The sequence below is a fragment of the Stegostoma tigrinum genome, chromosome 35, assembly GCF_030684315.1.
Source record: "Stegostoma tigrinum isolate sSteTig4 chromosome 35, sSteTig4.hap1, whole genome shotgun sequence".
In the NCBI taxonomy this organism is placed as follows: Eukaryota; Metazoa; Chordata; class Chondrichthyes; order Orectolobiformes; family Stegostomatidae; genus Stegostoma; species Stegostoma tigrinum.
Window position 1 is genome coordinate 2,344,153 of NC_081388.1, and position 16,972 is coordinate 2,361,124.

The 16,972-nt window shown below is 46.5% G+C and overlaps 1 pseudogene; it reads left to right on the forward strand.

Annotated features, from left to right (window-relative positions):
* The first annotated feature begins 9,957 nt into the window (after window positions 1-9,957).
* On the forward strand, window positions 9,958-12,487 carry LOC132206302 (zona pellucida sperm-binding protein 3-like; annotated as a pseudogene).
* The last annotated feature ends 4,485 nt before the right edge of the window (window positions 12,488-16,972 follow it).

A 16,972-nucleotide genomic window follows, 5' to 3' on the forward strand; every position in this document is an offset into this window, starting at 1 on the left:
CTCATTCTAAAGAGAAGTGACTTGATAGAGGTGTACAAAATGATCAGAGGTAGAGAGAATAGGTAGCCAAAGACACCCTCCTCAGTTGGAGGTAGCTATTAGGAGGGGGCAGTTTTAAAGTGAGTGGAGGTAGAAAGAGGGGAGACGTTAGAGGAAGGCTCTTTACTCAGTGGTCGGAGCGTGGAATGCATTGCCAGAGAGGGCAGTGGAGTGGGCCTCATTAGGGTCACTTGAGCAGCTATTAGTTAGGTATATGGATGACAGTATGTACTGTATGGCCTGTACTGTGCTGTTCTATGATAATGCTCCATCTACAGTGTGCCATTCAAACATTCCCAGGCAATGCCAAGTTACAAGGTTAGGTACAGGGTAAAGTTCTCTGTGCACTGCAGATGACTGTTCCAAGAGCAGTTACTACATGTTAGATATGGTGTAATGCCCTTTTTAAATTCAATGCTCCCTAGATCTCCTCATTACCACTCCGAAACCTGGTACAGTTAAAGGGTGAGCAGCAGGGGAGCAGGAAAGCTGGTGTTTCAGTTCTCGACCCCCTCTTCAGAAAACATGAAATGGTGCTTGGTCTGCTGTGTTCATCCAGCTGTACACCTTGTTATCTCAGATTCTCCAGCATTGGGAGTTTGCACTTTCTCTGAATCACAGTTACAGAGGGTGCACTGTTGTGGAGGATAATTTTCTTTGTTGTGATTTGGACCAATTGAGTGAGTGGGTAAATAAACAGTAAAGGCAGTTCAAAAAGAACAAAGAAAATTACAGCACAGGAACAGGCCCTTCAGCCTTCGAAGCCTCTGCCGATCCAGGTCCTCTATCCAAACCTCTTCCCCATTTTGCAAGAATCTGTATCCCTCTGCTCCCTGCCCATTCATCAATCTGCTTAGATACATCTTAAATGACGTTAACGTGCCTGCTGCTACCACCTCCGCTGGCAACGTGTTCCAGGCACCCACCACCCTCTGCGTAAAGAACTTCCAAGGTATATCTCCCTTTAAACTTTTCCCCTTTCACCTTGAAATTGTGACCCTGAGTAACTGAGTCCCCACTCTGGAGGTGTGGGTAAGGGGGAAAGAAAGCTTCTTGCTGTCCATGCCTCATGATTTTGTGGACCTCCAATGAGGCTCCCCCAACTCAATCTCCATATTTCTAATGAAAATAATCCGACTCAAGCTTTCTGCATAGCTAGTGCCCTCCATACCAGTCAACATCCTGGTGAACCTCCTCTGCTCCCTTTCCAAAGCATCCACATTCTTTTGGTAATGTGGTGACCAGAAGTGTATGCACTTGCGCTGTACGATGTGGATCAAGATGAGGTTATCCCCTCTGGAAGCAAAAACAGGAAGGCAGGTTTCTATCTGAATAGAAATAGAATGGAGAACAAGGGCGGGTGTGATGAATCCTGGGTCTTTTGACATCAGTTGCTGAAAGTCTGCACGAAGATGCAGCAGATAGTGAAGACAATAAATGGTATGTTGTCCCTCAGTGTTAAAGGACAGAATTAGAGCTGCCTTGCTGCAAATATACAGGGCCTGAGAGCGGCCACACCTGGGATACTGTGCACTGGCAGTGTCTCCTTTCCTGAGGAAGGGTGTATTGGCTACGGAGGGAATGCAGCAAAAAGATTTACCAGACAGATTCCTAGCTTTGTAGCGTTGAGGAAAGAAGAGAACGAACCAGTTAAAACTACATTAATTGGTGCTGAGGTGCTAGAGTTGGAGTGGGGTTGACAAAGTCAGAGGTCACGAGGCACCAGGTTAAGGTCTAACAGGGTTTCCAGCGCCACAAAAGCTTGTGATTAGGGTTCTCCAGTGTACTTCCCCTGACAAAGGAGCAGTGCTCTAAACGCTTAAGATTTCAGTCCTGTTGGATTGTAACCTGGTGTCATGTGACTTCTCAAGTGAATATAGATAGTTTTGAAGAATAAAGAGGAAATCTCATAGAATATTGTAACAGGGCCGAGCAGAGTAAATGCAGGAAGGATATTTCCAATGACCATGGAGTCCAGAAACTGGCAATCTGTCTCAAACTGATTCCTATCAGACTGATTTCTCATCAGCCACTAAAATAATAAGAGTAAGTGACTTGGTTCCACCATTCACTGTGACTGTGGCTGATCTGATGATACTGACATCCACTTTGCTGGATTGTCGCTATGACCTTTCATTTCACCTCATAATCACTGCACTAACCTCTGGATCCAACGCATCATCCTCCGACACTTTCGCCATCTGCCATCCGACCCCACCGCCAAAGACATTTTTCCCTCCCCACCCATATCTGCTTCCCGGAGGGGCCACTCTCTTTGTGACTCCCTTGTTCGCTCCACACTCCCCTCCAACCCCACCAGACCTGCCACTTTTCCCTGCAACTGCAGGAAGTGCTATACCTGCCCCCAAACCTCCTCCCTCATCCCCACCCCAGGCCCCAAGAAGACTTTCCAGATTAAGCAGATGTTCACCTGCATATCTGCCAATGTGGTACACTGCATCCGCTGTAGCCATTGGGGCCGCCTCTATATTGGGGACCACTTTGCAGAGCACCTATGCTCGGTTCACATTAAACAACTGCACCTTCCAGTCACGAACAATTTCAATTACCCCTCCCATTCCTCAGATGACCTGTCCATCCTGGGCCTCCTGCAGTCCTGCAATGACGCCGCCCGAAGGTTGCAGGAACAGCAACTCATATTCCACTTGGGCACCTGCAGCCCAATGGTATCAACGTGGATTTCACAAGCTTCAAAATCTCCCCTCCCTCCACTGCATCTCAAAACCAGCCCAGCTTGTCCCAGCCTCCCTAACCTGTTCTTCCTCTCACCTATCCCCTCTTTCCACATCCAGCTGCACCCCCATCTCCTACCTTCGAACCTCATCCTGCCCCCTTGACCTGTCCATCCCTGAACTGACATAATTCGTCCCTAGCTCCCCACCTACACTCACCTCTACTGGTTCCACCCCCAGCTCTTTGACCTGTCTATCTCGTCTCCACCTATCTTCTCCTTTATACATCTTCTATCCGCCTCCCCTCCTACCTATTTATTTCAGAATCCCCTTTCCCCTCCCCCATTTCTGAAAAAGGGTCGAGGCCAGAAACGTCATCTTCGGCTGCTCTGATGCTGCTTGACCTGCTGTGTTCATCCAGCTCTACACCTTGGTATCTCAGAGACAAAGCAGGAAAGGGGATGAAGTGGATGATCAGCCACAATCATAGCGAATGGCAGAGCAGGTTCAAAGGTCCCAACAGGCTTATCCCTTCCAGTATTTGCTCAGCTTCTGTGTTTCTTTGTTACTGAGAGCATGTTCTCTGGTAATATGCTATTCCACAAGGGGAAACAATCTACCTGCATCGATCTTGAGAATCCCCCTTTATAATCTCTTATTTTTCACAAGATCTTCACTCATTCTTGAAATTCTAATGAGTAGAAGCCTGTTGAATTCAAGTCCTCATGAGAAAATACTTCCATCTTTATCAGCCTGATGAACCTTCTGTGGACAGCTTCCGATGCCAATATATTATCTCAGATAAGGTGACCAAAACTGTTCACAGTATTCTACATGTGGCCTCGTAATCATTTAGCAAGAGTTGCACATTTTTATTTCTTCTCAAATCAAGAATCACCTTCCCTTTGCCTTTCCTGTTAGTTGATGAATTTGTCGATAAGCTTTTTGAGATTCATGCAGGTGGACTCCCCAATCCCTCTGTGCTGTTGCTTTCTGCAGTCTTTCTCCACTTAAATAATGTTCAGATTATCTATTCGTTCTGCCAAAGTGTAACACCAGATTTTTGACCAATCACCAAAACTATCTATATTGCTCTACAAACTCCAAGTGTTATCCCTACTGATTGCCCTCTCACTTCTAGCCAGGTTTGCAACTGATGCTCTCTCACTTCCCTAAACAAAGTCAATAAAACAATTCAAATAATTGAGTCCTTCACTGGCCCATGTGACATGACATGAGAAACAGATTGCCATCCTCAAAGTTTCACCTTTAGTTCACCCCTTGTCTTCTATCAGTTCTCCAATCCTCTATCCATGCTGATATGCTATCCCCAACAGTATGGACTCTTATTAAGGTGCCTGACCTGTAGCCTGTCAAGAACATTTTAAAAATCCAAATATTCTATATCTACTGATTTCATTCTATCCAATCTGTCTGTGTCCTCTTCTCAAAATATGATAAATTTGAGCAGGAACAATGCCCCCTTCATGCAGCAAGGCTGATGCTGTTTGCCCATGTAATGTATTCATGAAAGTTCTCCAATCGAAGGTAACATTATCATTGTCCCGAAGGACCACTTGGCTGCTGTCTCATTAGATAGAGGTGATTGGTGGGGAACTTAACGTGGAGGTCACCATGCTTCAGGTAAGAGGCCAGGATGAGAACGTGGAAACTTCACGGTAAAGTCATACAGCATGGGAATTGAATTTTCTCCATTTGTAATAGACTCTTTTGAAATGGAATTTTGACAAGTCTTCCCCTTTCTCACACCACCCATGACCTTGGCATGAAATGGTCGTTTTAAGATGTCCAAGGTCTTTCTTGATGCTTTCCCACAGGATGGACCCTTTATAAAGACATTTCAGTTAATTTCCATGTCGCGGGATATGAAACACTGCCCCAATATAATACTTTCCTTTATCTCTGCCATGAGTACACAAAGCCTAATTGGTTAAGCTCAAACTTCTGAGGTGACAGAGGTTCATTTTGTCCGACCCACTTTATTAATTGTTTATCTGACACTGTCTGGGACCTGGTGATCATGCAGTTGTAGCACATCAGTCCCAAGCTTGGTCAACATCCAGTGGGTGTATATGGCACACCCCTCGACTTTGTGGGCCTCCTCAGAAGTATTGGCCATAGGCTCAATAATTCCTGTAAAAGATTTAGAAATTCAACCGAGACCAGCGTCACTTGTGACCCATCATGACCTCTCTGGCTGGTCTAAGTTACCTTCCCCAGTAATGAGCTGCATTTTCTTCTGAAGGGATTGTGTCTGACTTTCTAATTCTGCTGTGTCCAAGGTGTTGACAGTTGCCACTCCTGATGCATATCCTGCCCCCTGGCCAACTCCAACAGTCCTCTTTTCTTTCTATTCTAGTTGATCATAAGCTCACTCCCGCTCGATCGTTCATCAAGGAGGTGGGCACATAGTTGTTTTGTAGCGGATGGGCACTGTTGTGGAGCAGTCATTTCAGTCAAATTAACGACCACCTGCACATGCCGATAAACTGGTACCAAAGTGACAGATTCTCCCGCCTCCTCGTGTACCAGACCCACACCTTCCATCCTGTACTGTCACTCACTGCATCTCGGTTCTGGTGTGTTTTTAATCTCTGAGAGACATGGGGTCATCGGCTTCCTGCAGGTCATGAAAATGATGAAGGGCCTTGTCCTCATCTCTCAATGCCCTTTATCATCTATCTCGCTCCTGTATCCATTCTGCCCATTACAATTGATAGTGATCCAACCAATTTATTTGAATTGCTTTGAGTAACCACTCCAGCTGATATACCTTTGTCATTTCCCCAGTCGATATTCAGAGGTGAATCATAATTTTACCTCAATTGCCGTTAACCAATGGTTGCTTAATAAATGGTCCGATAAAATGATGTTGAAATTTTTCTTCTGGGATTAGAGCCAATGTCACCTCGAGAACCCTGTTGTATGAAAATAGCACCCCTGTTCCTTCAAGTATACCCAGTGTCATTCCCATCCATGCCAGCCTATCTGCTCCTGTATAATACAAATTTTCGTCCCCTCTGCTTCCTGACTTAGTTCGTATTATCTTGTGCTGCCGACCAAAGTCATTCTTGATCACTGAATATCCTTCCAGCCTTGACACTCCTTGAGGCAAATTCACTCGTCACCATGACTCTAATACCTGCTCAAACATCGTCCCAAACATGATCATTCCGATAGGAATGTGTCACTCCCCTCATCTGAGGTTAAAGCTGCAACGTACAAGTATAATTTCTGTTCTTAGTGACAATTGTTTTCTTCTTTCTAATGAGAAGCCCATGTTTTCTTTACTCTGTACCAGATCATCCCTCCCTGGCTCTGTTTTGGATTCTAATTGTATGTATTGTATTGCCCGCTGACCTTCTCCACCCTTTTTCATTTCCTTTTGTTGTTTTCCTCGGCCCTCCCCATCTCCCTGGGAATCTGTAACTGATCTTGTTCCTGCTCTCCCTGACCTTGGGAACTCAAAACATCGTTAACATCGAGCACCACGTGCCAAGTATGGCCATCCTGTTACCCCCACCTACTGGCTTCAGCACTAACCTGGCAACTGCTAATGCCTTGCATATGGATGTGATAGCTCTATCTGCTTGCTCACAGGGACGAGTGAGCTTTGGGCTGAAGAATGCACTGGGCTGGTATACTCTTATCATGACTCTTTATCCAAGCCTCAATTCTATCACGCTGGCTTTTGTGTCAAACTAGGCCTTACTTTGCTGCTTCTTCTTCCCTTGCTGGTGGGCTGCTACATCATTTGCTTCTTTTACCATTTCTACCAACTGTTGTACCTATTTGTCTGAAAAATATTGTCTACCTCGAGTTCAATCGAGTCCAAACCGACCAACTTCTCCATTCCTCTCATGTCCCTTCCTGTCATTAGCTTGTAAGGAGTGAAGGATGTAGATGAAGCCACACTGTTCCTCAGTATCATTAACACATGAGGCAGAACAACCTGCCAGGGTGTCTTGTGCTGCTGCTGCTGCTGCTGCACTATTTTGGCGATGATGGTTTTCAGTGTCCGATTCAGTCTTGACCACAATTCCACTCGACTGTGGTCTACAGGGCGTGCGGAATCTCTGTTTGATCCAAAAGTAAAGAGTTGTTACATTTTGCATGACTTGTGCGTAAAATTTGTCCCTGGTCTGATTCTATATTTTGGGGTATACCCAAATGAGTAAATAGACATTGCAACAAAATATTCACTGCATTCAACGCTGTGTTTTTTGTTGTCGGGAAAATTTCAACCCGTTTAGTGAAGGTATCCACAATGACCAGGGCATATTTGTATCCTCCTGGAGTTTGGGTTTCGGGGTCCTGTATAGTCTATTTGTAGATTACTCCTTGGCCCTTCTATTGGTCCACTATGTCAGTGAGCCCCTTTCATAATGTTATGCTGTGTGCAGATCAGACAATTCGTAACATAGTGTTCACCATCACCTTTCATTCCAGGACACCCGGACACTTCCTACACCTCATCCAGTGTACTGTCTACCCTTTGTGTCCCCATAAATAGGAGAGGTTCTTAATGAATACTTTTCTTTGGTGTTCACAACTGAGAGGGAACTCTTTGTAGGAGAGGACAGTGTGAAACAGGCTGGAAGGCTAGAGGAGGTGGATGTTCGTGAGGAAGATGACTTCTATGGGAAGTGAGGGAAGAGATCACAGACCCCTTGGTGATAATCTTTTTGTCCTCACTGTCCATGGGTTTAGTGCTGGCAGATTGGAGAGAGGCAAATGCCATTTCCATTTCAAAAAAGGGAATAGAGATAACCCCAGAATTTACAGGCCAGTTAGTCTGACTTCAGTGGTGGGCAACCTATTGGAAAGGGCTCTGAGAGATAGGATTTATGATCGCTTCTATAGACACAGATAGATTTATGATATTCAGCATGCCTCACAAACCTTACTCAAATCTTTGAAGAGGTGACCAAACGTGTAGAGAAGGCAGAGCAGTGGATGTGGTATACATGGATTTAAGTAAGGCATTTGATAAGGTTGCCCGTGGTAGGCACATGCAAAAAGTAAGGAGGCATGGGATGCGGGAAATTTGGAAGATTGGATTCAGAATTGGCTGAACCTGAGAAGATAAAAGATGGTAGTTGTCGTAAAATATTCAAAATGGTGCTCAGTTACAAGTGGCGTACCACAAGGGTCTGTTCTGGATCCTCTTCTGTTTGTGATTTTTGTAAATGATTTGGATGTCGGAGTGCAAGTGTGGATTAGTAAGTTTGTGGATGATATGAAGATCGGTCAAGTTGTGGATAGTGCGGTGGGCTGTTCTAGGTTACAAAGGGACATTGATAGGATGCAGAGCTGGGCTGAGAAGTGGCAGATGGAGATTTTCCCTGAAAAGTGTGGGGTAATTCGTTTTGGAAGGAGAAATTTGAAAGCAGAATACAGGGTAAACAGGAAGATTCTTGGCAGTGTGGAGGAGCTGAGAGATCTTGGGATTCATGTCCACAGTTCCCTGAAAGCTGCCACCCAGTTGGATAGAGTTGTTGAGAGGGCCTATGTTGTGTTAGCTTTCATTCATGGAGGGACTGAGTTCAAGAGCTGTGAAGTTATGCTCCAGCTACACAAAAGCCTGGTTTGCCCACATCTGGAGTATTGTGTCCAGTTCTGGTCACCTCATTACAGGGAAGAATGGGGGTGTTGGAAAAGGTGCAGAGGAGAATTACCAGGATGTTGCCTGGAATGGAGGGAAGGTCTTACAACGAAAGGATGAGAGAGGTAGGTTTTTTTTCTTTTGAACGACAAAGGATGAGAAGTGACTTGATAGAAGTGTACAAAATTATCAGAGGTTCAGATGGAGTGGACAGACAGAGTAGCGACTATGATGGGCATAGTTTTAAAGTGCGCGGAGGTAGATACAAAGGAGACGTCAGAGGTAGGTCCTTTCCTCAGGGAGTGGTAGAGACGTGGAGTGCATTGCCGGAGAGGGTAGTGGAGCCGGTCTCATTAGGGGCATTTAAGAGGCGGGTACAACTCAGGGCTTGATACAAGGTAAAGTTCCTTCCACAGTGCGCTATTTTAGCAGGCTGGAAGTAAATCTCCCACTAACTTTTTAAACTGGAAGGAAAGCTACAGTACACGGTCCTGAGAAACAGTTCTTGGTCAGGGACTGCACATGATTAGTTAAAGATTGCAGCTCCTTCTACACCTATAAACTGAAAGTGAAAGTTTGTCTGCTCCTTTCATCTGAAAGTGCAGCTGCCACCACACTGTTCTGATCAAACATTCCCAGGACGTGTACCGCCCAGAGTTAGATGCAGGAAAATGTTCCCCCTACTGTTTCAAACAGAAAACAATGCTTCAAAACATTCTCTGTTATAGATAGTCAGGAACATTGCGGGATAAGATCCAGAGTAAAGCTGTCTCTACACTGTCCTCACTGACACTCCAAGGAAGAGGACAGCACAGGGTTAGATACAGATTAAAACTACCTCTACACCGTCAGCATCCAAATCGACCAAGGCAGGTAATAGCCTGAGGTGCGATAGCCACTCTCTCTTTAAATTCAAAGTAAAGCTCCTCCATGCAGTCTCAAATAAACAGACACAGGGAGGCGCACAGCATCAGGAAAATATAAGGAATGTTCCTTTTGTTCTAGCCAAACCCAGTTTCCAAACACCATCCAGAGACAATCTTTCTGTATTTCTCACTGTCAGACACCCGAGATCAGAGAAATGTTGAAATGATCCATGTTTAATGATTTTACTCAGGGGGCCACACCATGAGGACTTGTGGAGCTGAATGCAGTCAGGTGACAGCACAGCAACTCCCAGGCATTACTATTGGTCCAAATGGAACAGGCCCTCCTGGTCAGAAATCCAGGAGTTTAGTCAGTGCTGGAAATTGTAGTGACTGGGGCTGGTTCATTGGTTCAATGTTGCTGCTTCTGGTCTGATTGGTGTCAGGTGAGTGCAGGTTGTGTGTATAAAAGGAGCTGGGTGGGGGCTGGAAGGGATGCTTGAGTTGTTTGGGATCATGGGGGATTTTGTAGTGAGGGGTTTTTTTTCCAGTGCTGGTGTTAGTTGGAGCTGTTTGTTGCTCTGAAACTTGGCAACAGTTTCTGAGCCAGAGGTATCCATGGAGAATAGTGAGAGCCACTCCTGTACCTGAGAGAGTCCCTCCTCATGGGGATCCCACTGGTTCCAGTTTCAGAATGTCTGAGGGTGGGAGTGTGTCTCCACTGCAGACTGTGATGGTGCAGTGTGGAGAGCACAAGCTGTTGGTCAGGGCCCAGTTGGATTTATTTGGAACAAGGCACCTGATTAAAGCTGCTGACCTGACCCTGGGGACAGCAGGTTGTCGGCCGACCAGGATTTACCCTGAGAACCACACTGTTCTCTTTGACTATGGGCTGCATGAGTGTGGCAGCAGGCTGCAGGTAATGAGTCCTCCCATACTTGAAAGTTTGGGCTGGTTGCTGATGCTCACTGTAACCACTGCTTGGATATAATTGGTCTTGAGTGGTCTCCTACTTTAAGAACCTGTAAGCTATCCTTATATTCTGACTGGAATTGGGTTTTTGCTGCTGTCCATTTTTGGTGTTCTGCCATCTTCTGTTTCCTCTTTGCTTCTAGCTCATTCCCCTCAGTAAGACACATGTGAATGTTGAGTTCTTTCAATACAGTTCCCAATAGTTCTTTCTTGAGTCTAAGATGGGTTGAAATAATGATCATGGAATTGAGTGCTGCACTGTTGACTGTCCCTGATGTTGGAATGAATGCACTGATTGGAATATGGACACAGAACAACTTCCATTTTTCCAGACGGCCAATGCGTGCCTTCACTTCCTTTTTTCTGTCCTAACTTGGTAGGACCCAAATGCCTGTCTCTTCATGATCTCTCTTTTAACTGCACCCCATTCATCCTGAATGCCCATGTTCCTGTCTCTCATCATGATTTCACTCCAGAATAAATCAGTGCTTTGACCAGAGTGTTCAGCCTCTGTTAGAGCATTCCAATGATTTGGAGTTCCTTGTTACATTGATCCTGTATGACTGACGACTGACTCCTGACCTGTGACTAGCACTCCAGCAGTGCTAGGAGGAAACTACATCTTGGCACTTGGGTCCCAAAAGAGATGATGTCATTGTGAGCCCTGTGTTGACCCTCCTCATTTCAGATCATTGCTCATTCCTTAACCTGGTGTCTTTCAGATGATGGGAGATTTTCTGATCTACACCACCCACTTGTCACACATCCCAAACTATCCTGGGTCTGTCATTGTGAGAACTAACGGAGCTGTCATTCCCATTGTGTGTCGGTATTTCAGGTGAGAATCTTTACTCGCTTGATCAATATTATTCCCAAGCACAGTTGTTACCTGACCTTGTCCTAAAATGGTTACCTTGTCGCCCTTCCCCCAGGAAGGGCAATGTGAGCAGTAACTCCATCAAGCCCACCTGGATCCCATTCAGCTCCACCAGGTCTGCAGAAGGGCACCTGTCCTTCTCCCTGCGTCTAATGAATGGTATGTGATGGCTGGCTGGGGAGGGATCTCCTGGTGTCACTCACTGGGGGTTGTACCCACTTTCTCCAACCCTTGTCCTCTTGTACTTCAGGTGACTGGCTTACAGAGCGCACTTCCACTGTCTACTCCCTGGGAGACCTCATTCACATTGAGGCATCTGTTTCAATGGACAACCACATGCCCATGAAGCTGTACATTGACCGCTGTGTAGCTACACTGAGCCCAGGCAAGGACTCCAGCCCCAGATACAGCATCATTGACTACAATGGGTAAGGAGCTCTCTGCTTTCTCCAGCTGCTTCCATCTCGATGACTTCACTCCATTCACTTCATGTACCTTTGTTCACCTGCAGTTGCCTCGTGGACAGCAAAGCTGAGGACTCCCTTTCAACCTTTGTGTTGCCGTGAGACCGGCGGGAGCCGGACAAGCTCAGGTTTGACCTGGATGCCTTCCGCTTCTATGGAGATGAGCGTTCCTTGGTAAGAGCAAGCTGCTGATTAGTCACTCAACTCAATGGGCAGAAGCCAAACACTGACTTGTGCTGAATGTGTCCCTCAGATTTTCATCACCTGTCACCTGAGAGTTGCTGCAGTGGGTCAGGGAGATTCCAGGAACAAAGCTTGTACTTTCCAGAAGCTGCACAAGATGTGAGTGTCACCCACTCCCTGTCCCTTCATGATGTTGCAGAGATGTGATGCACCATGTGGTTGATGGGCTGTTTCTCGTTTAGCTGGACCCCACTGGGGGAATCGACCAGTGACCTTTGTGCCTGTTGCCATGTGGGGAACTGTGGTAGCACAAGGGAGATCGCGTTTCCCTCCAGAGGCAGGAGAGACCTTGGACTTGAAGCTGGTAGGTCACTGACCCACTGGGGGCTATATCCCATTTTCCCTGACCCTGACCGTACTGTTTGTTCCTGCAGAGAGTGAAGCTGGATTGAGGTGGGAGGGTGAGGCCTCAGTTGGCCCCCTGCTCATTCTGGATCCTGAGCTGACCAGCCTGGCAACTGAGCCCCTGACTGAGGTTGAGCAAAGGATGCAGGAGATGTCTCCAGGCGGTGAGTTGCCTGACTGCTAGTTTCCCTCTTTGTCCCAGTTTCCCTCAGTAACCATTGGTTTCTCCTTGTTGTGTAGGTCTGCAGTCTGAGCTGGTTGTGATGTTGTCCCTGACAGTGACGGCTGTCTCCCTGATCTCTGCTTCGTTGATGGCCTTGTTCATTTACAGGAAACACAAGCAAACTCCTTTCACCTCATGAAATGACCAATAAAGCAGTGATTCTTTGAATTGTCTGTTCAGACCTTGTTTTTTATTTTTCCATCCTCACGGAATTTTTTAGTATTCACAGAGGATTTCTAGTTCTGATTTTGGCATTGACTCCCACAGTTAGGTTTCTCTTGTATCCCCTGGAGATTGAGCTTTCTTTTAACCTCTTGTGTTAAGCTTTGGAGGAATTATTTTCAAGGCTTACATCAAACTGTAACTGCAAACAATAACTTGTAAACCACCTGGTATTTGGTCCCTTTTCAGTATTTAGGGAAAGCTTGTGTTAACTATGACTATGCCCAAATTTGAGGAGGGCACATGGCACTTGGCCCTTGAGTACATCAATAAACAATTGTCTGAGGGAAACATCTGTGTTTAACCCTGAAATAGGCTGAACTGTCAGGTTGCCCTGAGGGGCCCATCTTTCTTCCAAGATTTCCTGAGCAGAGCACAACCTGCTCGCACTTGCTTATTCTCAATCGAACCCTGATGTCACCTGGCAGGGCTGGTGGGTATGAAGGCTTTGTGACTATGCCACACTTCTCCCCTGGTGGTCATCTGAAACTGCCTGCTGTGCCTCTTGTGGTAAAGGAGGGTGTAGCTGACTGTGAACACAAGTTGGCATTCAGAGAAACGAATTCTCAACTTCGGTAGGAAATGCTGAGGAGGTCAGTTCTCATGAACGCAATGTGATGTGTAGCTGAGAATACAGGTATCTGATCTGCCCTGACTGGTGTCTGAAGACTCAGTGGAAAAAGCTTTCTGGCCAAATGCGTCTAACTCCCCTTTTGCTCAGGGCTCGATGTTAAATGGAATGACTGCTCATAGTCAGTGGGAGACTGAGCAAGTTGTCCTGTGTCACTGTAGCCATGACATGGAGTGCTATGTTTTGTACCTGAAATATTCAGCAACTAAGTAGATAAATTGTGGCCAAAACACCATTCTGTTAATATAACTGACCTAACCGCCCTCACCTGGTAGCCTCTCTTTTGGAAGAGGAAGTTTGACACTTGGTGGGTTTAATCCATGTTGCATTCTGACTCTTGGCAGCATGATCTGAGGGGTTGGGAAAGTGCATTTTACGGAAGGCACTGAAACAAGGTCTACAGGCCTCAATACTGTTGTTGTCTTTGTATTTCAGTTGTGCAGCCTGATGTCTGACCGGAGTATGCCAGCTGTGGTCAGGGCATGTGTTAAGCAAGTGTCTGTCTGATGTGGGTGAGGGCTGTTAGTGATTTGAGGGTTACAAATCTGTTTCCTTTAGGGAAGCGGTTCAAATTCCACGAAAGCCTGAGTACCAGATTCCATGGGTTTGAGCTGAGAGCTTTGATTCCTGTGGCAAGGTCCTCAGTAAGAGGGGAGGGTCTGGGGGCAAGGTGGCTCCACAGATCTGTTGTTGGGGGACATTGGAGAGCGATTTCCTGAGATGAGGGGAACATCAATGAACATGGAGATCAGGAAGGGGAAGTTGTGGCCAGCGGTTTTAATGAAGGGAGGATGGATGCAAGATGTGGGCCCAAAAAAGTTGCGGGTGCGGGGGGTGTGTAGGGAGATGATAAAATGGGGAGGACCTCTTTAACTGGCACCACACTGAGTCTTCTGCGTAGAGGGACTGCACTGTTAGCTCCAGAGTTATCCTTTGTCTAAGCTTTTTTTAAATGTGAAGGTACCTTTCTGTCCAGACTTGAGCTCCATCTACAGTACTGAATTCCAACATCCCCAGGAAATGCACCTAACTAGGTTAGGTACAGAGTGCAGTTCCACGTTCCCTGTTCAGACAAGGGTTCAAGAGCAGGTACTGCATGTGTTCATCTGGTATAATGCTGTTTCAAACTGCTCCCTTGACTGTCTCCCTATTAACTATATTGCTAGTTTGGGAAGCAGTTTAGCAAGGTGAACTATTAAGGAGGATAATAACACTCTTCCTTGTGATTTGGACAACTAGAATAAGTGGGTAAATAGTAAAGCGAGTACAACGTGGATAGAGATGAGGTTATCCACTTTGGAAGCAAAAACAGGAAGGCAGGTTTCTATCTGAATAGAAATAGAATGGAGAACAAGGGTGGGCGTGATGAATCCTGTGTCTTTTGACACCAGTTGCTGCAAGTCTGCATCAAGATTCAGCAGGTGAAGACAATCAATGGTATGTGGTCCCTCAGTGTTTAATGACAGAATTAGAGCTGCCTTGTTGCAAATATACAGGGCCTGCGTGGTCATCTGTGGAGTACTGTGCACAGGTATTGTCTCCTTTCCTGAGGAAAGGTGTACTGGCAATGGCGGGGAAGGCAGCCAAAAGATTTACCACAAGATTCCTAGCTCTGCAGAGTTGAGGAAAGAGAATGAACCAGCTAGAACTAGATTAATTGGTGCTGAGGTGCTCGTGTTGGAGTGGGGCTGACAAAGTCAGGTCACTAGGCACCAGGTTACGGTCCATCAAGCTTTTTTCAATGAACCACTTTGTGGTGCTGCGTTCTCCAGTGTACTTGCCCTGACAAAGGAGCAGCGCTCCAACAGCTGAAGCTTTGTGTCCTGTTGGACTGTAACCTGGTGTCATGTATCATGTGACTTCTCAAGTGATACAGATAGATGTGAAGAATAAAGGGGAAATCTCATAGAACCCTGCAATATTGTAATAGGACCAGGCAGAGTAAATGCAGCAAGGATATTCCCAATGACCTTGTAGCTGAATCTTTTAGGATCTTCAGATGCAAATCAGCAGCTCCAGGGGATAATTCAGCCATTAGTTTGTATAATACTACCTTCGTGATGGTGATGGGACTTAAGTCCTGTCCCACGTTCCTTAGTATTTGTGGAATGTGCAATGTACCTGCCACTAGAAACACTGATGCCAAATATCTGTATAACTATTCTGCCATCTCCTGGCTCCCCGTAACAGACCTGGAAGGTTCGTTATCAGTGGTGTATCTTCACTTGATTTTAAAAAAATTACGTGCAAAGAGAATTTTATTTTCTCTTTGAACTGCTTGCTAAATTCCTCCTTTGCAGGTTATTTTTCTGTTGTCTTTTTAATGTGCTTTTAGTCCTCCTTTACTCATTTGAATTTATCACTGATTTTTAATCTCCAAAATGCTTTTGCCCACAACTTGATACCTCACCCTTCCTCAACTTCCTTGGTTGATCAACTTTGGTTTCTCGACTACTGGTGAGGGGGAGATGCCATCCTTGAAAATCGAGGACGGCTGAGGTGTACGGGAGTGGAATGCCTCAACCTGAGAGCGGATATGGAAGATGGGGTGGCCATGGGTACCAGCATGGGCCCAAGCTATGCCTGTCTCTTTGTAGGTTATGTAGTACAATCCCTGTTCCGTAGCTAAACTGGCCCAAATCCCCACTTCTTCCTCTGTTACATGGACTGTGTTTCGGTACCGTCGCGTGCTCCCATGAGGAGCTCAAACAGTTCATCCACTTCACCACCAACACCTTCCACCCCAACCTTAAGTTCATCTGGAACATCTCTAATCCCTCTCTCTCCTTCCTGTACCTCTCTGCTTCCATCTCTGCAATCCACCAAGAAACCAATATCAATTTCAAGCGCATCGACTCCCACAGCTACCTAGAATAAACGTCCGTCCTCCCTCCAGCAAAAATGCTACTCCCTATTCCCAATTCATGGACCTGCAGCACAGGTATGGAGACCTGTTTCCCAGGATGAGGCATTCCACTCCCAGACATCTCAGACGTCCACATTTTTTAAGGACCACAACTTTGCCGACCCCCACCCCCGCTCAGTGGTGGAGAACACCCTCTACCGTGTCTCCCACACTTCCCTCACACCCCCTCCCCACAACAAGAACCAAAACAGAACCTCCCTCATCCTCACATACCACCCCACCAACCTTCAGATCCAACACATCATCCCCTGACACTTCTGCCATCTGCAATCCGACCCCACCACCAAAGACGCTTTTCCATCACCGCCCCGTCTACTTTCTAGAGGGACCACTCTCTCTGTGACACCCTTGTCGGCTCCGCGCTCCCTTGCCCCACCACCCTCAGCACTTCCTGCGGCTGCAGGGGAAAGTGCTACACCAGCCCCTTCACCTCCCCGCTCACCCCCATCCCAGGCCCCAAGAAGACTTTCCACATTGAGCAGATGTTGACTGCCCATCTGCAAATGTGGTATATTGCATCCGCTGTTCCTGATGTGGCCCCCTCTGTATGGGGAAACAAAGCAGCGGCTTGGGGAGCACTTTGCAGAACACCTACGCTCGGTTCGCACGAAACAACTGCGCCTCCAAGTCGCAAATCACTTCAACTCTCCCTCCCATTACCTCAGACAACATGTCCACCTTGGGCCTCCTGCAGTGCCAAAATGATGCCACCTGAAGGTTGCAGGAACAGCAACTCATATACCGCTTGGGAACAGTGCAGCCCAATGGTATCAAAGTTGACTTTACAAGCTTCAAAATCTCCCATTTCCCCCTACTGCATCCCAAAACCAGCCCAGCTTGTCTCG